The following is a 24,945-nucleotide window of genomic DNA, read 5'->3' as shown; positions in this document are numbered from 1 at the left end:
GTATTTGTGCACCCTAACTGCAAATAAATGTATTGCAATGCTAACAAATTTATTGCAATGATAGACATGTAAGTCGGTATTTTTAAAAAGCTCTGTTGGAATATTAGGTATTTGGTAATATTTGACTTCTGTAATTCAAAACTGATATGCTAATGGCTTCATGTATTTCATCACACAAATGCACCCAAGTGTACTTGTGGCACTCAAGAACTTGCTATGTATCTGTGCGGGGCTCAGAAATAGGATACAGGCCCTTGGGGAGATCTGTGCTGCTCTGGAGGGGACAGAGGGACCCTCAGGTACTGCAGGCAGCACCAGACACCTATGGGTTGAGCCACTGGTCTATGACTAGCACCACAGCTCATGCTTCATCGTATTTTATTTGAAAGGAAATATTCAGCAGATCAATGCAGATTTCAGAATTATTTCACTGTAATTTCAAACAAGGCCCATAAGCCTCCGCTGAGCTACATTCTGGGACTTAAAGAAGTTAATGATCTTTTTTGCCCGTGAAATTATCCTCTGATTTTCTTTGAAAAGCCTGAGTCAGGAAAGATGCATCAAGCAGTTGTGATGAAAATCCAGTTGTACAGAGAAGTTTCAGTACATTAAGAGCCCTGGCTACGGTAGGAAAAGATAGTTGGGTCATATAGTAGTCATCTGAATTGCCAGTTGTGCCTATTGACACGAGTCCTTTTTATCATGAAGAGAGGCAGAGGAGCTAAGGCGAGTAGAAGAACATCATCTGGAATTTACTGCACTGAAATATAAATGAAGAGCAGAAGAAAACAGAAAGGAGTGCAACAGGGTATTGGGAATGCAGAAGCGCTATGGACCAGGAATCTTGAAGGAAACGGCATATAATTGCCCCAATACACACTGCAACATTAACTTTTTTTTATGTGCAGCATAAATATGCCATTTAGAAGGAAAAAGTCTTTAGTTTTTTCTTGTTTTTACCCTGCTGTGTCATAATGTTCCTGGTATTTTGAAGAAACAACAGTCTTTCTCTTCAGAAAACTTGGGGAAAGGAAAATTAACATTTTGTAAAATGTAACATTGTAGTCATCACACTAAAGCAGTGCCCAGAGAAATATGAATTTTTAATGTTGAGGCTTTAAAGAGTTTTTTTCTCTGTAAGAGATATTTATTCTCAGATGACTGCTGTTTTCAACATTTAAACCAGTGTTTTAATAATCAGCTTACTGAGAGTCTGACAGAAATATTTAGGGTGTGCACAGAGATTCACTAAAGAAAAGATTTCTACAGAAAGGTCAGCAAAGCAAACGGCATCTTGAAAGCTGTGATGTCATTATGAAGTCATTTCTATGTCCATCCTTCTTTCAATGTTGTACTGGTGATCAGGTTCTGACAGTGATGCAGATTTCTAGATTTTGGGTAGGACAGTCACAGATCATATCTGAAAACTTAGTTTCTAGAAGTGTTGAAGACCCAGTACTCACTGGAGACTACAAGTTTGGGTTTGGTTGCAGTGCAGAACTAAGCACGTGCATAACTTCGGCATAAAATTGTGATGTAACTCAATCGCTTGCCACATCCAGCAGTCTTGAATGGTACTAAATCTAAGGATTGTCCCCTGTAGAGGACATTGACCAGTTCAGTTGTTTCAGGCAGGACCTGTAGCCTTGTATGAAATGTAATATAGTCAGTGAATTGTTTTATGACTGACCATGGCAAGGTGGTGAAGACTATCTTTATTTGCAAGAAATCCATGCTCACATCGGCCTGATGCTTTGCTGCATCTCCAAGAAAGGGTTACTGATAATCCTTTGGATGCGGTGCTCTCTGAAGAGTGGTATGCTGGTTGGTCAATAGCATATGCCTGTGCAGAGCGCATACTGATAAATGAGTGCCTTCTTTGGTTTTCAGTTTGGAAATGAATTCTCTCTCACATCAGTACAATAAAGTCTTCAGATATTCACTGTCAAGGGATTTTCCTTTATGCTGTGATCCTATAACATGATCTCATAGAAGTATTAAAAATATACATAAATATGTCAAAAATACCAAATGTTTTCCAGCTACAAAAAATATTTCTAACACTTCCTCCTAATATTTTCCTTCTTCATCTGATAGTTTCAGTAAATTGCAGGTCAGCACCATCAATTTTGTTTTTGTTTTTACCCATGTTTTCATTCTCGGTTTTACAGAGTGCAAACCCATCAGCAAAAATCAGGAACCTGCAAAGCAGTAGGTTGGTTCATTATTTACAAACCCATTCCTATATAATTTGCACTTTAGAGTAACTTCTGTTAAATATCTTTGGTCTTGCTCTTTCACCAAATTAGGAAACATGGATAGACTTGTGAAGATCATAGTTGTGAGTCTAACAGTTTGTGGGAGGGATATAATTAGTACGATGTCATGAAGCTGGAGCTGCTGAAGGTCATAAAGTGCTTATCAGTTAAAATATTCCTCTAGTCATCCCCTGCTGCTGGTCCATCACCTATAATTAACTAATTAGCATACTCTTCTTTGTCATAAAGAATTTTTTTCTTTCACAGACCTGTAGATGATATGTTTGATGCAGCTAGTTTTAATATACAACATGAGTTGTGATTCATTTTCCTTTTCTTCACCTACAATTTTTTTTGCTGCTCCCTTTATATGTGTACATTTCTCCCTGCACAGGAGCAAAACATATGCAAAAGAAAATAGTGACAAAATAGCATGTGCTAATCAGCTAAATATATGTCCTATTGAACAAATAACAGTAGGAAGCATTCAGTTTGTGACAAATGGAGCCTGCTATTGATTGATTGCTGATGGTTGTGATATCTTTTGTGATAACCAGTGTGGTGATTGTACCTGAAAATGCGCCTGAGCACAAACTGGCATTTCACCTGGGAATATATATGACTGCAACCAGTTACTGCTGCAACTTATGTTTGGGTTCTTTCTTCATTCTGTGCCCCTTCATGTTGTGTGTCCTGAAGTGTGGGGGTTTGTGTAACAAGACTTTTTACAACGTGCCATGAAAAGCCACAGAGTCTGAATGCTGGACTTGGGTTTTAAAGGACCTAAACCTTCAGCTAGAGCGGTCTAGTCTTTTCCTCTTGAAGGACACTTTCATACTTACTGAAGGAACTTCTAAAAAGGCAAAAAGGGAAATTTACTACCTTGAAGTTACAAAAAAGTCTGTCATGTACCTAGGGGCAATGCTCCTGGCACTGCGTTCTGGTCATGTTTGGAGAAAGTGCTTGTCAGGATCGACATCACAGTTCTATTCAGAATTTGGTCAGAGAAGGTTGCTGAGCCATGCCGGGGCTATTTCTGATGGGATACCCGTCTTGTTCAAGGTGTGGGAAACCACACAACTGGTACTTGTAGATAATCTATTGTCTTTACTTGGAACTCTACTAGGGAGAGTGGTTTAATTGCAGAAGCTGAGTGGTAGTTCTCTTGTCAGGTTGCAGAAGAAAGGGAGCTGGATTTTGAGGGCAGAAGATTAAACAGCAAGCAAAAGCTTCCCAGGGCAGCTTAGGCTTTATATTACTTGCAGCATTTCCTCTTCAATAACACATTGGGAATCCTGCTTCTCAAAAAAAAATGAGGAATCTTGTCAGTAGAGCAGCCTCTGAGATTGACATCACTTGGGGAAGAGTGAGAAAGGGAAAAAAAAAAAAAGTCCCTTAGGGAAGAAAGCTCTTACACCCATACTTACAAGATGTTCCTTGGTGTTGCTATTAATTATTTACAAAAAAATGTCAATTACCCCGGGCTAAAAATACACATTATAACTTTGTCCACCGAGTACTGCATATTTTAGTTACAATTTCATGCTATATACTGTTTTTAAGATGCATCTTGGTTAACTGTAGCCATCTACCCCTCCCGATGTCACTGCCCTCACACGCTGTTCAATGCTTGTGCCTTATTGCTGTGCTCACATGGACCGGAGGGATACAGTCAAACTGCTGTACAGTAACAAAAAAAGTTATTGCCATTTTGTCCAGCAAACACATCCAGTGCCTTGCTAGTAGAAGAATGCTGTGAGTGCTTGGAACAGCCCCCCAGCTTTAAGAAACTGTCTTCATTTGATTAAGCCAAGTAGCCAGCCCTCACATAAGAGAAAGGAATCTTATGTCCAGAGGATGCCAAGGTGGGTCAGGACCTCAAATCTCCTTAGCTGCAGTCGGAACAACAGGGTCAAGAAGGAGGATGGGCGGCAAGAATTTCTGCAGGACCCATCTGCCAAAGTCAGAGGAGGCTCAGGGGGGATCTCATCAATGTGTATAAGTACCTGAATGGAGGGTGCAAAAAGGATGGAGCCAGGCTCTTTTCAGTGGCCCCCAGTGGTGGGCCACCCCCAGACCCACTCACTGTTTGGCTTGCATGAATTTCAAAGCACCACTTGTGTTTTTCTGTCCTTGGTTTCCTACCATCCTGCTGCCTTTGGTTCAGAGTCCCCCAGTTAGTAGCATTTGGGGATTTTGTGGCCAGCCATCAGTTTTGCCAGGTCACTTCTGTTTGTAAAATTGTCCTAAGAAACTAGGTAGTTGACGGTTTTAAGGATTTTTAACAGCATGTTTATGGATCTTCTGATTTGCCTTCCAGGTTTTTTTGAGTCTACTTCTGTCATGCTTTCAGACTTTAAAACAGAAGGGCTAGAAGTTTCTTCTCAAAGAGAAAACTGGAATCCCCAGGACATAATTTAATATCAGAGGAACCTTTGGAATCATGTTATTTCCTTGAGCGAAAAAAGTTATTCATGTTTTGTTTCCCAGAGTTTCTGTGTTCAGAAGTAAAAGTTTAGTTCATTGTCTCTAACATGGCCTGCAGCTGTCTGTCGTGAACTGAGAGTATCACCGACGAAATGCTGTGGTAAGCCCCCAGCATGTCATTCCTCAGGCCTTTGCAAGTCAAGGAGGGGTTTTCTTCTCATTCTCTTGCTGAATGGTGGAAGTGAGGAGGTAAGCAGAATGGAGAGGCTCTGCTTTCTAGATGCCTAAGGAAGCTTGAAGGTATGCGTTAGGAGGTTGATTTTACCAAGTAAAAAACAGGGCATATTCTTACAAACAACAAGTGCTTCTACATAAGCTAGTTAGGAAAAGATTGTGTTTTGTTGTTTTGGAAACTGACTAATAACTTCAAAACAAACACTGAAAAATCAGAAAACATTTTTCTCCAAAGCAAACCACAAGAATGGATCCTTTTGTTTTTTCAAAACATAAAATATGCAAAAAAAAAGTGTTTTCTTTCCAAACTGAGTCTTCAAGCAGAGCATTTATATTGCTGGAAGAGGCAAATACAAAGTAATAACTTGAAAAACCCTCTACTGATTTTTAAAACATGAGCATGTTATTTACTCCTCTACCTTTGTCATACACAAGAGTTTGCAGACATGTAAAGATGAACAGGCCTCTACACACAGACAGAAGAAATTTATTCTTTGAGCCTCTCACTTTGAAACATTGATGCCCTTCAAGTGACAACATACTTCCCACACTGGCAAAGCGGTCCCAAAAATCTGCTCTATTCCTGTGTGAGAACTGTCAGTTTCTAGGAGAAAGTTCCAAGTCTTTTCCTTGAAAGCTGAAAATTCTCCTTTTTTGATTTTTTTTTTTTTTTAAGAGTCACTTCGATTTAATAACTGTTTTCCTGTGGTCACTCTGTTGATTACTTGGTCCTAAACTTTTATTGTCGGGCTCTTTTTTATAGAAACCCCTACGTTCCCATCAGTGCTGCTCATGACAGTTTTTTGCAAGAACTAAACTTTTTAGCTGGTTCCTTGAGTTGGATGCAATTTCTGGGGTGACTTCCTCAAATGAAGCTCAGAAAAGCAGGAAGCCTCCTGAAGATATCAGGTGTGGAGGGATTGGTGAAGTGTGAGGGTGGGATACAGTCGGCAGACTTTTTCTTGCTCATCTCTGCTATATGTGTTAAGAGGTGGTATGAATGAACTGCAGCATTAAACAATAGGTACCACCGGAATGTATTCCTCTTGGAAATCTCAGAACAGGGTATCGGGAATCCCTAAAACTTCAAGTATTTGTTGGGTGAACAGATCCTGGTATTTAGAGAAGGTCCTGTAATTTAAATGGTGCCTACCCCAAGGCACACGCATATAAAGCCATGCAGAACTAACTGTAACCAGGGAACCGTGGGCATTAGAAACTGTTTGGAGAGCGGGAAAGAGCCAGTACTGACCACGATTAAAGAGTTATGAGTGAGATGAGAGCGATGCTGTTTCTCTGTACCTGGGAACTGTCCCGGCAGCATTAGGTATGCGTGGAGCACCTAGACACTGTAATGAGAGGCATCATCAGGTGGGTTCCCAAAATAATAAGTAATTCTAGTCTCTCTAACCTTAAACGGTTCAAAACGTGTTCGGCACAAAGGTTTTCAAGTGCCTACATCAGAGTAAAAAAGCTAACTGCTTTTCAATACATGAAGTGCAACTTCCTACGTTATTAACAGCTCAGATAGTTTTATCAAATCTACATAAATTGTAGCCAATTAAGCTGACAGTATGATCTGAAATATCACAGCTCTGATGTGATAATCAAATGAATTTTCTTCTAAATTTAGTGCCTCATCATTTTGTTTTATAGTTTTTACTCGTTTCATTTGATAAAAGACTACCTAATTATGTTTTCACAGCCTTGTGCTCAAGAACCACATAAATTGCCGCATCACTGTACTTTGTCATCTCTTGCAGAGACGGCTGCTATTGCATGAGCCTTGTGATCCCTGTCTGGGAGCAGGCCATCTACAAGTGACATGAGCCCTGCTCTCCACTTAGGATGAGGCCTGCTTTGGCCACCTAATTGTTCCTCGTGTGCCTTGTTTGGAAAAGCGTAGCTCTTTTCAGTGCCAAGGCTACTCTTTTCCACACTTGGTCACAAACCGCTTCTGAGAATAAATAACACAGTATAATGGTAGAGCTCACCATATATAGGTAGAACATCATATATAGGCAGAGCTCACCATTACAGTGATCTCAACATCTGTCGCCTGATTGGCAATACTACTGAGGAAACATCATGCTGCAGATGTTATTGGTTTTTGCTGTCCCTATCTGCTGCTGTTTTAACCTCCCAATTCCCCTTTGACTTGCAGCAGCAGTCTCAAATACGCTGTACTTCCATGCACTAAGAGAACAAAGTACACAGCATAAATTAGCATTTCCTACAGGAATATGTATTGGTTTTACTCTCAGTGTTAGTCATACTTTATTTTCCACATCTGATTTGCTGTGGGTTGTAGCAAGTTGAAAGGAAACTCAGCTGAACTAACCTTTATTTGAACTTGGGAGCAAGTATAAAGTCTGGTTCTCTCCCTCCATTTAGTGATTATATTAGTATGGCTGTATTTGTTTCTGACCGCAAATGGCCAAGCTCCACGTGCAGACATGGATTCAATAAAAGCAGAATAAACCCCTCAGACTTGGTGCTCAGAACTTACTCCCCCACTTCAGTAAAGTTGTAATAACATTACTTTTAATTTCATAATTCACTTATCCAACTGATAAAAAAATAAATCGTGTCCTTCAGCTTTTAGCTCTCCTGGGTCTTTGTTCCTGTTTGTTGCCTTGGAGCGAACCTCATCTTAAAATTGCTGTTACTCCTGCGTGACCTTAGAGAGCCTTTCACGGTACAGAAACGTAATCCTGGAGCACACAATAGCTGCGGCCATGAATGCACTTAGGGAAGAAGCGGGTGATGGCCGTACTTGCCCTGCTTCCTACCAAACGGACCAGGGGAGAAGCAGCCCGTGCCCGCTGCCGTGTTAGTGCGTTTCAACAGCGGTGGTAGCAGCAATACTGGTGCACACGAGGAGAGAGCAGGACTGGCAAAATTGCTTTTACTGAGGAAACATCAAAGAACAAATACTTCCCCCAAAGCCAAACCGCTCCTGTTCTGAGGGAAGGATGATGACAATAGCGAGACGGTGTTATTTCAAGGCTTTGAAAGCTGCTGTCTTTATACATAAGATAAAACCAACACAAAGCGTGTACTGAAATGGAAGAAAATACAAATCTGAAGACTTGAAACCAAGTATTTGAGCTGAGATAGGCAGAATAGAAGGAAAAGCAAACCTCCAGTTTTTTCTGTGTTTGCAAATCATGCTGTTCTTTAGTGCAGTATCCTTCCCAAAGATTGTAAAAGACCGGGATAGAGTATGTTCTCTGCTGCAATTATTTAAGGATCTCAGACCTTAATTAAGCATTTAATTAAGGATTTCAGACCTTTTACTTTTGAATTTCTCAATTTCCTTGGTTTTGTCTGAAAATGGTTGAATTGGTCTGTCTCTTCGGGGTTTGAATGGAAGCATTTATTTTGGAAAAAAATATGTAATCTTTCTCCCTTTTAGTTCTCAAGACAAGAAGATCTATCTCTGTGAAGAAGAGAGGTATATTTTCAGTTTTTCAGTCCATTTTGCTGAAAGTAAATTGAATTCAGATTAGTGTATCTCACATGTACCTTTTTTTTTTTGGTTTAAGCCCTTAATTCAAAAAGTACCAAATTACGCAATGATACAGTATTACAGCCCTTTTCACTCTGTATATGCTTTTCTTATTTTGAATATTAAGTCTGGTGTGGAATAGATTTGCTATTATATGTTTGAACAATCACTTCTGGGAAAAACCAGTTTTACTTATTTAAGGAGCAGCTAAGTGTTGTCTGTCAAGTTACTTCAATTTAACACATTAGTGGACAACACCTGAGTCACTGCTGAGCATGTGCATCCTTCAAAGTCTTTGACAAACCAGTAGAAACCTCAGTGAAGATGTTCATGTTCTGCTTCATGTGTGTAGAGAATAAGAGGTTGAACCTGGCCAAACACCACAGTTCAGCTGACAAGCAGTAGCTTGCTGGGTCATGGGGCAACTTGTATGTCCAAGTGTGAAGTTATCTGTAGTTTGGTTGAAATTAAAGAAATTCATTTCACTAAGGCAGGATGAGAAAAAGAGCAATTAGCTCCAACCTCTTTGATGCTTTACTTTAATAGATGCCATAGAGGGGCCTGGAGACTGGCTCCCAGAGAAGCTTGTGCTCACCTCAGGCTAAAGGCCTCATTTTTGAGCTAAAGATTGACCGTCCTTCAGCAAAGTCAAGTCCTTGGAACCCCACCGGCAGTTTGGCATCTAACCATTTCCTTCAAGGCAAGCCTGTGGTATGACAATGACTTGCAATGGCATTAGAGTGCCTTGAGCCAGTGGAGCATTCCCTCATGTCCCTCACCAGTGTCTGAGATTTTATTAACAGCACAGGGATCAGATATGTTTTGGGCAGAATGATGCAGGCAGCTGTCTCTGGTAGCCATGGAGGATGGCAGAACAATGCATTGCACCACTTTGTACTCTTTTGCCTCAAAGAGGCACTACAAGCTCTGTGTCTCCCAAAGTCTCTCTTTACCATGGAGGTGATCCTCTTGCATGATCTACCAGTGGATACAACTGCCTGGACTCTGCCTTCTGTTAAACACCTACTGGCTGGCTGGCTTCACCTTTTAAGAGGGGAGCTGAAGGGCCCCAGACCCTGAGGGTGCGCAGACACGAGTGGAGAATAGATGGCCTATGGCCTTGATTGCTGTGTCCCAAGAGCTGGATGAAGGCCAGCATTGTCTTTCCCTGCCAGGGTGCACTAGTGCTGCTCAGGGACAAGTCCTGGCCCCTTCCAAGAGGAAAATGGATGTAAGGTTACAGGGAGAAGAAAGGCGAGTGGAGACCCCTGTCTCACCCATAGTCCCCAGCCTCTCTAATCACACACGTCCATTCAAAAACCTTTTACCCTGCAGAAACCTGCTCTTCTGCCATCTCAAGAAGATAGCACTACATACACTGTTAGGAAACCTTGAGCCACTTCTGCAAGCAGCATCGTGAAGCTTGTGTGGAGACCTGCTTAGATGCAGCTAATAGAAAAAATTGAAAACAAGCGGATTGTCTTCTCTGGGGCTTCAGCAATGTCCTGAGCAGAGCCAGAAGCCATTTCCCCTCACACCAGATTTACAGTGTGAACTGTCTCCTCCAGATTTGGACCTGAGTACTTTTTTTAAAAACAAGAACAGTCTGAAAACATGCAAGAGAAGAAACATGCTGGTCCCCCCTCCCTTCTGCCTTGGCTCAGCGATTATCACACGTACCCAGCCAGGATGCATGAATAAAGCAGGTCAATTCCTTCTTCTCCTCAAAAGGATTAAAACACACATTTCTTGCCTCCCTGGAGACTGCAGACTACCTTGGCAGGGGGGACCCTTTCTAGACTTTGAGCTAAAGCTAGGCTGCTGTGCAGAAATGAATTAAAATTTATCTGTAGACAAGTGAGCCTGCCGGCAGCTTAGCAGTATGGAGCTCAGCTGGCAGGAGGGAAACCTGCTTCCATGTGCCTCAGCCTGTGGATTGCTTGTGTACCTTCTCTAAAGGCTAATTTGTGTAGCAACAGTTTCCTCAAGCTGTGGTTTGAAAGAAACCAGGGTAGCTGCTGCTGTGATTTTGTACAAAGCCTGACGTGATTAGGAAGGTGCTGAGGAGGAAGGTCTCTGTGGAAATCCACCAGGTTTCTGGGTGCTGCTCAGGGTGACATGTCTCCCTGGTACTCAGCAGGTTTATCAAAACTCAGGTATTTGTAGATGGGCATGAGCACCGTTTGAGGTTATGGTGTATTTGGTCTGTGGTTTTGAGGATCGCAGTTTTGGAGTTAAGCACCTACGTCCCATTTGCACCTGAGGCATCTAAATCACTGGGACTCTGTCTTCATGTATTAAGGAGTACAATCTCACTGCCACTCAGTGAGAACTATGCTCTTAAATCACCTAAGTGCTTCCCAAAATCCCACTCCAGATTTGAATATGCAATTTGTACATTGTTAAGAGTGAATGGGCTTCTGTCCTTCTGCAGTCAAATCCAGGACTCGTACTGAGACAGCTGTGCGAGTGCTCCAACAGGCACTGCTACATGTACATTCTGAGAAGAGCCTTTCTGCAGAGCTGAGCAAAAAAAAATAATCTTTTCCACAGAAACTGTAGGTCATGTTGGTGTAGATTGAAAACCAAAAAAAAATTGGTCTTGGGTACCTGTTTTTTAACATCAGGTGATTCCTCTCAACTTTTCTTTCTGTTTCTCTGTGGAACATACTTCTTTTCTTTTCACTTTGTTTAATCAAAAAACAATTTTGTGTTGTAAAACAGGGTGTCATGGGAAAGTTTAGGTCTCCCATATATCTTCCACTCAATCCTAATACCTCATTTCTAAATGTTCACCTGCCACAGATTGCAAAATCAAGTCTTAACAGAGCAGTCTTGTACAGACAACATGCTGTAATGCCTTTGTTCATGAAGAAGAAATCTATTTATTCCATGGGAAAATATAGACTTACATTTAGAGCTCTAATAAATGACAAAACCCTATAAACACAACATATATATACTGGTTACTGATGTGAAAAAACTTCATGTGTACTGTAGCTGTGTGTATCAACTATTAAATGACTCGACAATAAGCTTTCCAAAGAAGAGACAATTACCACACTACCTGCAGTAGCTTTGAAGAATCAAGATATGCAATAAGCATATCCTGCATGGACCAGATGTCAGAATACACAGTTTTCTAATATAGTCAGTTACATGTCAAGTTAAATGAGCATCCTGAGAATGATGTCTTGCCTTCATGCTTATCCATCTCTGAAGAGATCCTCTGGGTTATGGACAAGGCAGCTGTCAAATTTCCTGAGCTGATTAAGACCTCTCACTTTTCCGTGGCAAGGCGGCCATGAAATCCAGGACATGAATGTTAAATATTCCGAAGAGACTGCAGAGTATGTGGGTTAGAGAAAGACTGTGCTGGGTTTTGACAGTTAACAATCACTTTCTTACCACCCTTCCTTTTCCTCCCATTTGCTGTATTTTTTCAATGTATTTTGCTTTATACAAAGTGCTAAGCATTTCAGAAAAAGTATTTGCAAAGTGCACAGAGACATCTCAATCTCAATTTGAATATCTTGAAAATAACACCATAGACAACGTCCATCTCTTCTGTAACTATATTTGCAGAGATGTGACCGTTGTCTCAGGGCCTCTCTTTTTATTGCACATGCCAGAGTTATATTGAAAGAAAACAGGTGGATGAATGGTACCACAATTAATCACGGTTCAATCGTGCTATGATATTATCTGTAGGCATATCAGATGTACACTATATTTATATGAAACAACACTCACTCATACATTATGAATTCTGTTGAGAAGAAGCCATATGACCAGGAGAAAGCAGCATTTTTAGAAACTGTAACTAGCACAGAGAGTCAAACGTGGGCTATTTGCAGTACAGCCTGGGTAAGGTGGCAGAAGAGGCAGAATTCATAATGAATAAATTTGATATCGCTGCCCAAATAGAGACAGCTGAGATTCCTATTTTCTTGCTTGGAGAGGAGCCCCTTCTCAGTGTCTCCAAGATGACAGAGCTTGCTGCTAATGCATTAAAAGCAAAGAAATCAGTCTGACAGAGCTTAGTGATGGGTATTGCTTCAGGAGCAGCCTTCAGGCAGCACTTGGCTTGCCCCAGCCCCATCACCCCCACACTCCCCATCCTTGTTCCCACAACACAGCCGTACTAAAGTGGTGAGCCACACGGCCCCGCATCAGCCTCACGGTTAGAATCATAGAATCGTCTAGGTTGGAAGGGACCTTTAAGATCATCAAGTCCGACTGTCAACCTAACACTGCCAAAAGTTGAGGAGAAATAGCCTCCACCGCCTTCGCACCTCAGGGAGGATCACTAAACATCCCCTCAGCTGACTGGCATCTCCGGGCACAGCTCTTTAGCTAGCTGAAGAGCAGCACAGAGCGGTGCTGTTGCCTTGCAGAGCTTCAAACTGCCCGAGTGCCAGTGAAATCCCAGAAAAATCCTGAAAGAGCTGAAGTTACAGCTACATCCCTTTGCTGGGGCTTTCAAACAGACCCAAGATCCGGGTAAAGCCCTCGCTGGGGTTTAGCTCTGGGCAGCTGCTGAAGTGATTCTCTCTGTAATTTTAATTGCAGTTTTGTTTCGAAACAGTGTGCTTTTTGTCTTTACCAGCAAAGGCATCAGGGCATCATCTCCCTCTGTACAAAAAGGATTTGTATAAGTTAACCTGCTGTATTTTCTCCCTTTTGCTGCAATAGCAGAAGCAGGTACTCCGTGCGGGTGCCCTTCTGGGTTTCCCTGGCTACCACAGAAATGTGCCTTTTTACTTCCCCCCTCTCTTAGTAGCAACAGTCTGTCCTGCGGCTCCTTCAGCCATGTGAACTGCCAAAATGCAAAAGAGTCTTTTCTGACAGTCATTTCTCTTCTTGTGCTCGCTGGGTTTGTCATTAATAAAGGCGATTTTTTTTTCAAGGTAGTAGCTTTCAAATGAAATTGTGGCTTTACTAACTCTACTTATGATTCTAGTAGAGAACATTGCTGGATATATTTGCTTTACACTCTGGATTGTTAGTAGAGGTTGGGGGTGTGTGTGTGATTTTTTTTTTTCATGGAAAAGAAAGGGAAATAATTCTTACAGTGAGATAAATCAGAGTCAAAACATATATCTAAATACTGCATCGTGACAGTAACTCCTAAGGGCAACTAGAGGGCAGACTTCTAAAATACTTCAAGCTCTGTAAGATGCAGATAGGTACATCGGCTTCTCAAAAAAAACTGCTAAGTGCCTAACTCCCAGGGGTTTTGCATGTTTAACTGGCTAAATGCTTTCAAAATACTGTCCTGAGATGGCTCAGGAAGCCTATTGCCTATTGCATAAAAATAGCAGTCATTGCTGTGTGTCAGCAGCCAAGTGGCTCCTATTGTAAGTTGGCTAATTATTATATGACAGAGTTGCCATTTCCTTGTGCCTCCCTTTGTCTCAAAGTTGTTATGTCGTGAATTGTGTCTTATTGTATACTAGAAATCACTTTGGACTGGACAAGGTTTTTTGTATTATTATTACATGTGTGACTATTGCTTAACATCTGCGTGGGGCTTGGCTTCTAACCGTTCATTGTGGGATGTTTACAAAACCCTTGCTGTGGCAGAGAAAAATGGAGAGAAGCAAACCCTTGTGGTCAAATCACCAGGAAGGAAATGAAATTAATAGAAAATGTATTTGGATTTTTGGTTTTTGTTTTGTTATTATTTTTTTTTTTAAAGTCTCATGGTCCTGTCTTCAAGTCTGTGGGAGATGGGGCGTACAAGTGTTTGGCACCACACACCTGAATGAAGGTGGAGGTCAGTGCCGCAGGAGACTGAGATGAGGCAAAGGCTGTGGAACCAGTTTGGACATGGCAATTTATGTTATTGTGCAGAGCTGGACCACAAAGGTACAGGAATAGCTGGAGTTAAACCATACTATTTAGAGGTTAAAAAACCAGAATATTTCTGCCCTGAGTAGAGAAACTAGCTGTCTCCAGCTGTCTCCAGCAACTTCTGGATGGCAGGAGTGTTGAACGCGAATTAGGGTTTCCAAGTCTGGCAGACCTGAAGTTGTTGGCCCTTGGAAGCCCCCATCAAAGAGCTGCACCAGCCTGTTGGCAGGCTGCCGGCGAGCCAGCATGGCAGCTGATAAGAAACTGCCCAGATCAGTCACGCTCAACGTTCCATGTGGCATCAGGAGAATTGCTGAAAGCAAGATGTTTCCGTAAAAAGTTACACTTCCAAAGCACAAACCTTTCCCAGTGGAGAAATGTTCCATCAGAAAATGTTGGACCAGTTTGACTCTTGGCATACTCTAAGGTACAAAAGCTCGTTGCATTTTAAATAAACTTTGGCAGCTTCAGCCCATGCCAACTCTCAAACAACAAATCAAGCAAACTTGGCTTTTTCTCCTGTAATTATCCAACCTAATAATTCTCTTGTCATTTTCCCCTTTTGCTTCACTGGAGGAAGGAAGGTTGTGTTTGCAGTACACCAAGATGCTGTTTGCTTCTAGGTTCATTGCCCTGGAATTTGAAATTCATAGTCATGATATAAATATATATAGCTTTAATCCCAAATTACGTCTGTACAAATGGCACCAAAATTCAATTACCTTCAGGACACACATGATCAGACACTTCTTTGACATAGTCCTTTCTAAACCCAGCATGAAACGCACGTTTTTTTCAGGGACAAATGAAAGACAAAGTCTGCCTTGCCAAGGTTTGAACACATGGCTTTTGAAAGTCTAACAAGTTAACACCTAATGCTTAGACCTTTCCCCTCAAACAATAAAGTTGCATGAGACATGGAGAGTATTTGCCATGAAAAATGAATGGCAGAGGATATGTGAATTCTGAAGAATAATGAAATAAAAATGTTCAGACATTGTTAAAGTTTGGTAGGAACTGAAAAACCAGGCTGTATGGAAACTAAGGGGGAGTGTTTATGTGTTTGTTGGTGCAGACAAATTAACATACTGTACAGCCTGCCTTATATTGTGCTACCTGAAAACTACAATTTATAACAATTGTCCCCTGACCATCTCATATCTGCAAAATGATGTCTGGTTATGTCATGGTTTGGGATGGACTAGGCACTGAAACGAATGACAGATGCTCTCCCCTACCTCTCTCTCCAAGGATAAGAGGAACTGAGAGAAAGAGATTTATAAGTTTAGGAAAAAAACTAAACTACTTTAATGAAAATATTAATAAATTAGTAAAATAATAATAATTAAAAAGGAGTTCAGTTAGTTAGAAGAGGCTTAGCTAAAAAGTAAAATTACAGTACAGAAAATTGTTTCTGATTTACCTCAAACCAGGACGGATTACAAAACTAACACAGAAATGAAGCAACCTACCTCGCTTTTAAGTATAGGTGAAAGAAAATTTTGTACCTATGCCTTAACTTTTGAATATGAATAAACACTATTAGGCTACGTGTTCAGTCTTAACTGATTAACTGATGCTTATGTAAGTCATTTATCAACTTAATATTGTTTTAATATGTGCTTTTTATCATTCAGTTCCTCAACTTTCTTTTGAAAAGAAAAAAGCCATCAACTCCACAAATGTCAGTAGGCAACAAAGACCAATGACACTTTAGAAATGCCATTAGTGAGGGCATACTTGTGGACTCCGTAGGAACCAGCAGCATGCCAGATATTTCACTTTCTGCAGCCTTTGCCCCTGCAACTCTACCGTCTCCCACAAAATAAAAATGCAGAATCGCTTGCTTACAATTTTTTCTTCAAAAAATACAAATATTTTTTTTAATCCTTCTCAGTATGTGAAAACCATGCAGATACTGAGCAGTGTTGCTTACCACTGGGCGTGCGTCTCTGGAGAAAATGCCACCTTATCGGGAGCCTTAGGTGGCAGCCAGCATGACAATAACAAAAGACATGAGCATTCAGGTGTGAAATCAGAGAACCTTTCCAGCAGCAGCATTTTGCTGTGTGATATGTTGCATTCAGATTTGTGAGAAACTTTTGTACATAATTTATAGTAAAGCTTTAATATTTGATTGGAGAGCTAGCACCAAATGAAGTGCCAGCGTAAAAAAAGTCGGAGGCAAATGCCTTCCTCCAGAATCTCTTTCATGTTGTAAAACAACTTACTTGAAAATCGTTGTTCATCATTTAATTATGTAGCACTGTTAAGCATTTTAGAGTTCATATGGCGTGAAACAGCACTATCTTGAGGGTGATAGCCCACTCCTACAATGCCTTTTAGTGCACAGCTTGAGGGACTACAATAAGACCGCTGAAAGGATTCAACTGGAAGAGTCTTTACCCTCCATAAAAATGTCAGTAAAAATAAAATAACTTTTCTCTAAATTTCAGTCTCCCCAAATCAACTGTGTTTCTAGAAAAATGAAACCAGGTGACCTGAATTTTCACAGAAAAGCACAGAACGTCTGGGGATTTTCAGTTTCCTGAGAAAGAATCAAAATTTTTAAACTAAAGCAGGCCCTTTTTGCAAGAAGCTTTCTTTTGTGAGATTTCCAGCTTCCTGTCCACCCTGATAACATGGCTGAGTACTTCCAACACCTGTTGTTCAGTGCCTTCAAAGCCCTGACGCTACGGGTCTGGTGCAGACACAGGCCATTAAGTTTGTTACAAAATTTTATAGTCCAAGCTACTGACTGAGGATTTACAAGGCTGCACGATGCCACACCAAACGTCCTCCTTCGCTGCTGGGCACAGTTCCGGTGGTGGTTGGCCCATGCAGCTGTCTGTAGGTCGCTCTGAGCCGAGCGCCTGGCCAAGGCACGTGCAAGGCTCATGGGGTGAAGCTTCCACCGGAGTGAATGGGACTACCATGAGAGCAGGCAGCAAGGTTTTGAGGAGGGCAAAACGTGTTTGGTCCCCCTGATTGTGCTGCCCTGTGTGGGACATGAGAGGGTTTGACTTTTTGGTGCTGTAGTGTTAGCGGTGGGTTAACTCATGACACAACCCAAAGACTGTGGTGCCTTCAGTCATAAGTCACTTTTGAAGGAATCTAGGAATTTTGGTTTTTTTTGCTTTATAATAATTTGACCATGTTTAATCCAGGTTACACAGCACAATACCAGTCATTGTGTTCTTGCCTCTTGTACTTTAGCCACAGATACCTGTGAGGCATTTCTCCCCCAGTTATCTCTGTGGTGGGCTACCAAGCACTGACTGTAGGGAGTCTTAGCAGCAAGAGCACTCACCACCATATATGTTTTCTCCTAGCTGGAAACTTCACTTTCAGAGACACATCCTGGCTGAGAAACCCCAGTCATGCAATTAACTCTCAGCAGGTGCATTTCATATTGCATCAATGAGTGCCTCCTTACAGAGCCCTCATCACTCTCAGTACAACAAAGATGTCCTGTTGTTTCAAATGTCGCAGTTTTTTGGACTTTTAGTAGTTGATTTTTATTGCCTCTTTTTTCTGTGCTTAGTATCTTCTGAATCATTATTTTATTTCAAATAGTGTTTAGCTGGCCCCTTCTGCATGTAGCTTTGTCCTGTAGACATCAGAATTACCAGGCTGAGGGGTTTTTCAGAAGGGGACCAAGCAACCTCTTTTCATTTTCACAGCATACCACCACCCAGGTGCATTTCTACTGGATATTTTTCGCCCTGCACCTGCAAGCTGCTAAGTGGTTTTGGTTATCACTGGAGAAATCAATAGGATTTGTTGCACCTTGAAGGAGGTAATACGCACTTTGCAGGATCAGCTTTTAGGCCTTGGCTTCCTTACTGATAAATTTGCTTCAACAATAATTCCTGAAGTTTCGCCATCTCTTTTAGCCTTTGTCTTGAGAATCTGAGTTGCTACTATGGGGAATGAAAATGAAATAAAACTAAACTATCCTGGAAATCCCTTTCTAATCTCAGTGCCATAAATTTTTTACGACTTAAGCTCTTTAAGTCATTGGCAAGACTATTTGGGTGTACTTGCTAATATGATCAGGATGATACCTTTAAAAGGCTACCAAGGCCTTGAGCAAAGCCTACACTGGGAATCAAATGCTTTTTAAAGCAGAGGTGGTATAGATGAGTGAGAGTAGCTTAACGTGAACTCAGAGAACAATTTCCCCCTATATTAATTAATAATTGCAAAGAATAATAATTGTAGGCACACATCTGCATGAGCTTAGCAGGGCTTAGTAAAGTGCCACAGAGGGAAAATGTTTTGTTTTTTTTTTTCTCTTCAGAAGGCAGTAATTTAAAAGGTAGTAAGTACTGCAGCATAGTTCTCATTAACAGAGGTAGAAAGACCCACTGCAGCTTCTCATCAACAACTTTAATCACAGTGTTTGGTATATAATGCTTGATTTTTGCTTCCCATTAGAAATCACAAATGACCTCATACTCTCCCAAAGCAACTGAAGATGGGTTTGTGAAACCTTTTTAGAGGGATGACACTTTAGGTTATGAGAGGCTGGGGGTAAAACATTAATGAAAAGCAGAAGAATGAAATGAAAACCTGAATTTAATGTGAGGTAAGCATATGTTACAGCCACCATGCTTTAAGACATACAAATTACAGAGAGAAAATTTTAAAAGTAGCTCCAGAAAGTCACAGTAGCAGTAGAAATACCAATAACAAAGTATATCAGCACTTGCATGATTTTTACTGTAACACCATTTTAAAGTGTTATCCCTAATCACTTAAAAATACAGTTTCTTTATGAACTGCTCAGATATGATAAACCTCAAGATATGCTTTCCCATTTTTGAAAGTGTTGATTTTTACCCCTATAAACACCATATTTATACCAGCATCTGTAGTGAGTCCATAAGCTAAAAATGTGCTCATAACCAGCAGCCCATCGCATATAGTTTTAGGTAGCTTGCTGATCTCAGCCAAGAGATACCCAAACAAAAGAAAAAATGGCCGGTAAGACTGAGGAGATAGAAAAGTTCAGAATACATTTCCATGCTTTCAAGAGTGTAACATCTGTAACATGTTACAAATCCTAAACCTTTTGAATTAGTACTAGTCAGGAAGTTCCCGTGTGTTATGGAAAGAAGTTCTTTCTTTTTCACTGCAAATGCTGACATTTGTTTTTTTTCCCACTTTTGAAACTGCTACTAGTTGCAACATCTTGGACTGTTAGGAACTACATATGATAGCATTTGGGTCATCTACATCTGGGTTCCACTTACCAAGAAGAAAAGGAAGGCAGTGTAACTCATGTCAAGTATCATAGCTTTATGGACATTAGGTCTTTTCAGAGAATCAGTATTTAGAATTCTCTTTCTTTAAGAAATTTTGGAAAAAGATTGATTCTGATTCAGAAAGAAAATGAGAGGTTTTGCTTCTCAAGAGAAAGAAATTTTAAGAAGAAATCATTTTTTAAAAATAGAAATATTTCAGTATGCTTTTCCCCAAGTATTTCAGCAGCCTTTACTCTTGGGAACTCTCCTGGGAGTGTCCTGGGAGGTGATGGCAAACATGACTTGCCAGGTGTGTGCTGGCTACCCCAAAGCTCCTCACTCTGCACATGGAGCCCAGGAGCTCTAAGATCTCCAGCTCCACCTAAGGTTTGCAAGGCTGCCTGACCTCTTACTGCAAATCCACAGATGGAAGCTTGGAGATACCAGAACCTGGGGTCAGCCCAGAATTTCTAGGGGTTTTAGAGATTCTGCTTAGAAGTCAGAACCCTGAAGTCCCTAGGCAGAAGAAGGACTCCCACAGGTTCCCAAATGTTGGACCCTGCCCTGCAGAACATGCCTTGGGCCCTCTGAGAGCTGCCATCTCTGCTTGGCTCTCTGGTCCGTGGCAGGGAAGGAGGTTTGAGGGAAAAAAAAAACTTCTAACTTGAGAAAAACTTCAAGATGTTGTAATTTGAGTGAGCCAGCTGCACTGTTGTCTTCTCAAGATGAGAATATGCCTGCAGCTGGATAAGTGAGGAACAAGTCTCTTGCCTGAAAAATTTCTAATGGAATTTTTCCTTTTGGATAACAACTGTCCTAGAGACCAGCTGAACCATCCAAATCACTGGATTTCACCATTGTTACATGGTTAATCCAATGGAAACTAAGGGGAAATATTGTTCCTTCAGGGAACTGATAGACTTCTGTGTTTACACAATACTTAGTAATTTGCTTTTGAAAGTTAAAAAATATCTGATGTATAGAATGTAAAGAAGCCAAGCTGCTGCTTCAGCTGGCTTCAATCAGGAGCCCATGCACAAACCTTACCTTGAATTATATTCACATGTATAATTTTGCTCATGTGTTCTTTTGTTCATGCTTATTAACTCTCTGGGAACCACTTGCATAAATCAGCTGCTGTGCCCAAGTAGTTGCAATCTCCAGATAACTAAGGGAACAACCTAGCAACCATGCACAGTTTAATACCTCTGCACTGAGCCAAAAATCTTCCAAAAAGCTTCAGACACATACTGATATCTTATCTGTTTTCTTTACCACTTCAACTGTTATGGCAGCCATGAGGTCAGTGCAATGCCATTCTTCTTAATTGTGTTACGTCAGCTAAGTACTCAATTTATACCTTTCAAAATGCCACAGATTTCTTCCTTAATTGGCAGGAGATAAATCTGCTGCCACAGGACATGGTCCTGTTGGAGTGAGTCCAGAGGAGAGCCATGAAGATGATCAGAGGTCTGGAGCACCTCTCCTGTGAGGACAGGCTGAGAGAGTTGGGGTTGTTCAGCCTGAAGAAAAGGAGGCTCTGGGGAGACCTTATTGTGGCCTTTCAATACTTAAAGGGGGCCTACAGGAAAGATGGGGACAAACCTTTTATCAGGGCCTATTGCAATAGGACAAGGAGTAACGGCTTTAAACTAAAAGAGGGTAGATTTAGACAAGATATAAGGAAGACATTTTTTACACTGAGTGTGGTAAAACACTGGTACAGGTTGCCCAGAGAGGTGGTAGATGCCCCATCCCTGGAAACATTTCAGGTTAGGTTGGACAGGGCTCTGAGCAGCCTGATCTAGTTGAAGATGTCCCTGCTCATTGCAGGGGGCTTGGACGAGGTGAACTTTAAAGGTCCCTTCCAACCCAAACTTTCTATGATTCTATAACATATTGATCTGAAAGACCTCCATTTGATAGTTAGGGGCTCCAGCTCTCCATTCAGAGCCACTGGGCTAAATTGTCTCTTTTACAAGTTTTTTTGCTGACAAAGCTTTGTGTCAGTGTAGGTAACAAGAAATTTTGACAACACAATAAAGGGAGGAATGTTTTCACTTGACTCTTTTTTTGTCTTAAATAGAAAGGTCTATTGTTGTTGACTAGATATGCTGTTATACAGTTCTCTCTTGCAGCTCCCTTGTGCATGCACTACCAAGCTACAAACAGTGGAAAAGGTCAAAACTGTCCTTAGTTCCCCATGTCATACTGTCTGAGGACAGATGTAAATTAATTTGAGGAACAACATATGTATGAGAAAGTGAACATATGGCTTTCAATAATTTCTTCAGTGGAAAAGACATCCTTTCTGTCTAACATTCTTTGTCAGATAAATCTAAAGAATAGAAGTTCTGAACTTTTTTGTTTTGAAACTCTGTGTGTATGTGTATGCACAACCTGAATCTCCATTTTTAGCTGCTTCTCCACATATTTCAATTGACTGTAAGTAAAGTGCAAAAAAAAAAAAAAAGACTAATTATTTCATATTTCCAGTATTTCATAGACTCACAGAATGGTTGAAGTTGAAAGGGATCTCTGTAGGTAATCTGGTCCAACCTCTCTGCTCATGTGGGGCCACCAAGAGCAGGCTGCCCAGGACCATGCCCAGAAAATATAAATGAGAGCAAATATATTTTAAAAGATATATGAGAGATGCCCAGAGATATGAGAGTTACTATTATTATCCTGACAGAAACACAACAAATGCGTTGAAATAATTTGCAAAAAGCATGCAAGAAAGCATAGTTTAATTTAAAGTAGGCTTTTTCATTTAGTAAGCCAGCTAACACTGGGAGGGAGTCAAAGGATGAAGTCCACTTTGCAACCTAAACCCTCTCTCTGATGTCCCATCATGGTATTAATATGTTAACCTGGAGCACATTTCACTTCCTACTGCTTCTTCTGCCATCTGTGTGGACGGTGATTCCAGATATGCTACAAATGTTAAAGCAGTTGCACTTCTCCTGTGCAACTGGAGAAGAGGATCGTAGCAAGTGGTGCTCACTGAAGGGATGTTCGTAGCAAGTGGTGCTGACTGAAGGGAAGTGAGGGCAGACAAATTAAAGCAGATCCCTTGGCACTTCACGTCACCATCTCAGGAAGGACAAGGCTTTTACTACATGAGTAGAGAATTAGGGAATCAAAGGAGACAGTCCAGCATTTTTTCACATTCCCAATTCACTAGAGCAATCAAAGTAGACATGTCCCTGGATTTACCTTTTTCACAGGTTTTTCCGTCTGAAGATCAATGTGTTTGTAATTCTAGGCTAATTCTGCTCCAGACTAACAAAAGTTCATGAACTCTGTCCCCTTCTTACCTTACCGAAACTGATACCCTTTTCATTCCCAGAGTGCTATTTGCTAGGAATGCCCAGATGTCATTTAAAAGTTGTGGGAACAAAACCCTTCTCTGGGTCTTCTAACCCCATAAGAAGTCATTATCTTAATTTGCCACTTGCACTTTTGAAGAGGCATTTTTTCAGCCTTTTAATCAATTTTTTTCCAATCAGTGCAAAATTTTGCCCAAGCAGCCAAACCTGTTGTCCATATGCAATGCCCATGGTATGTAATGAATGCTTTCAGCTGATTATAATCTTTAGATTTTGCATGATTTAAATCCTGCTTCACAGCTTAGTTAGACAGTGTTGTAAAAAAAAGTCCCAGTTCTCCAACTGTAACCCCCCTGTCTGGTCCCAAAGAGTGGACTTCTTGCTGCCTTTTCTTAAATGTTGCACGTATGACTGTGATAGTGGTGAGTAAGAGATCTATAAATGGGTTCTGATGAGGAGTAAACATCATGTGGTCGTTCACTTTGGAAGCTTGTTGAGTGGGAGGCATTTGCTGAACCTTGGTGCACTTGCTATAATCACTGATTTTCTATGAAATGCTAATGGGATATGTCTGTTTGCTCCTCTGTAAAGTTCCTTCTCATAAAACAGGCTGCCCTAACAGAATTTTAGGGTTAAATATATAAGGCTGGAAACTGTTCAAATAAAGACAAATTTTATTTAGCTCTCAGGTGATTCATGCATAGTACTTAATTATATAATATTAGCACTGAATGTGGTCATTTTATTGCAAATATGGAGATACAGTCAAAATCTGGATTCATTTCATGTTTCATCTTCTTTCAGCTAACATGTTGTATAAGAACAGAAAATACTGACAGTTGGAATTACTGGTGCTTTTTTTAGAGTAAATCTTTCATCTGTTAGCTGTTAACCAGTTTGGGCATATTTTCAGGGAATAGAAGGGAGACGCAACATTAAAAACTGTAATTTTGAAGGAAAAAAGTGTGAGATTTTACAGTGCATTAATTTATTTAGATGCAATTTTGAAGTTGCATCTCCACTGAATAGCACAAAAATTAAATTATTTTTAACATAAAAATAGCCATTGCTTTTCTCATTGCATTGCTTTTCCCAGTCTTTTTTGTCCCAGAAGCTAACACTGGAATCTCATCGACTGCAGTCACAGCCCTACAGGTTCTCAGACACGGAACGAAGAAAGTCCTGAGGGCTGAAAAAACACATAATTCCACGATTCAAAAAAGCTCCTAAGCATGTGCTTATGTCCATCCTTAATCAGGACGACATTTAAGCATTTGCTGTCAAGTCCATCCTCTTCTGTTTTCTTTAAAATGGCAGAGTGTTGTTCAGTAGAATAAGGTTGATTGGACTGGCAAGAGAGGCGCTAGTAGATAAGCCGCAGCAGCTGAAAGAATAACCAGGGAACATAACTGTGAGGATTATTAATGTACCATAAGCAACCTATTTTTGAGTTTACAGACTCCTATTGATCTCTGGAGGAGTTAGAGCTCTAAAAATAACGTGCCTTTGGGAGCGGGGAGAGAGAGAATTGGAGCTGGCCAGAGGGAGGTCTGAGTGGATGAGAGCATCACAGGGAGATAATAGAGGGTCCGCTGACTGCAAAGGGAGTTCAGGTAGCAATTATAAGCAACCAGAGAGCAGAGTGTACACCTGAGAGAAAGATAATATTATTAGCAGGTGTTAAAATAGCACTGCTTGCGAGCAGTATGCTTTAGACAAAATTTGAGAACAGTGGGCTTAATTTTCCTCAGCACCTGAGCATGGAGGCAAGGCTCATCATCATAACAATTTGGTTGCTCCTGCATTTGGATGGCAAGTGGCAGGGTTCTTGGGGGGCTGTAGTGTTTTTCTTGCTCCTCCTGTTAATTAACTAGTCTTGTTGGTGCATGGCCCCTTAGAAGACTGGGTTTTCTTTGACTAGAGTTGCTATGGTTCAGTTGTAACTGGGAGAACTGGAGACAGCAGATCTTTTGGAGGGTCTGCTGCCTAGTGAGAGTCCTGTGCTGTGGGAGATGGAAGAGAGGTGCTTGCTTGGCTGTCTGGGATATGATGCCAGCTGGGACCTTTCAGCCCTGAGG

At 41.0% G+C, this 24,945-nt stretch overlaps 1 protein-coding gene across 1 annotated transcript in view; it reads left to right on the top strand.

Annotated features, from left to right (window-relative positions):
* Window positions 1-24,945, top strand: part of SMPX (small muscle protein, X-linked) — a 41,253-nt gene that overhangs the window by 13,158 nt on the left and 3,150 nt on the right. The window lies entirely within an intron of this gene.

Source organism: Charadrius vociferus, unplaced genomic scaffold, assembly GCF_000708025.1.
Source record: "Charadrius vociferus isolate BGI_N301 unplaced genomic scaffold, ASM70802v2 scaffold169, whole genome shotgun sequence".
In the NCBI taxonomy this organism is placed as follows: domain Eukaryota; kingdom Metazoa; phylum Chordata; class Aves; order Charadriiformes; family Charadriidae; genus Charadrius; species Charadrius vociferus.
The sequence above is the reverse complement of the archived record's forward strand: the minus strand, read 5'-3'. Positions and strand labels throughout refer to the sequence as shown.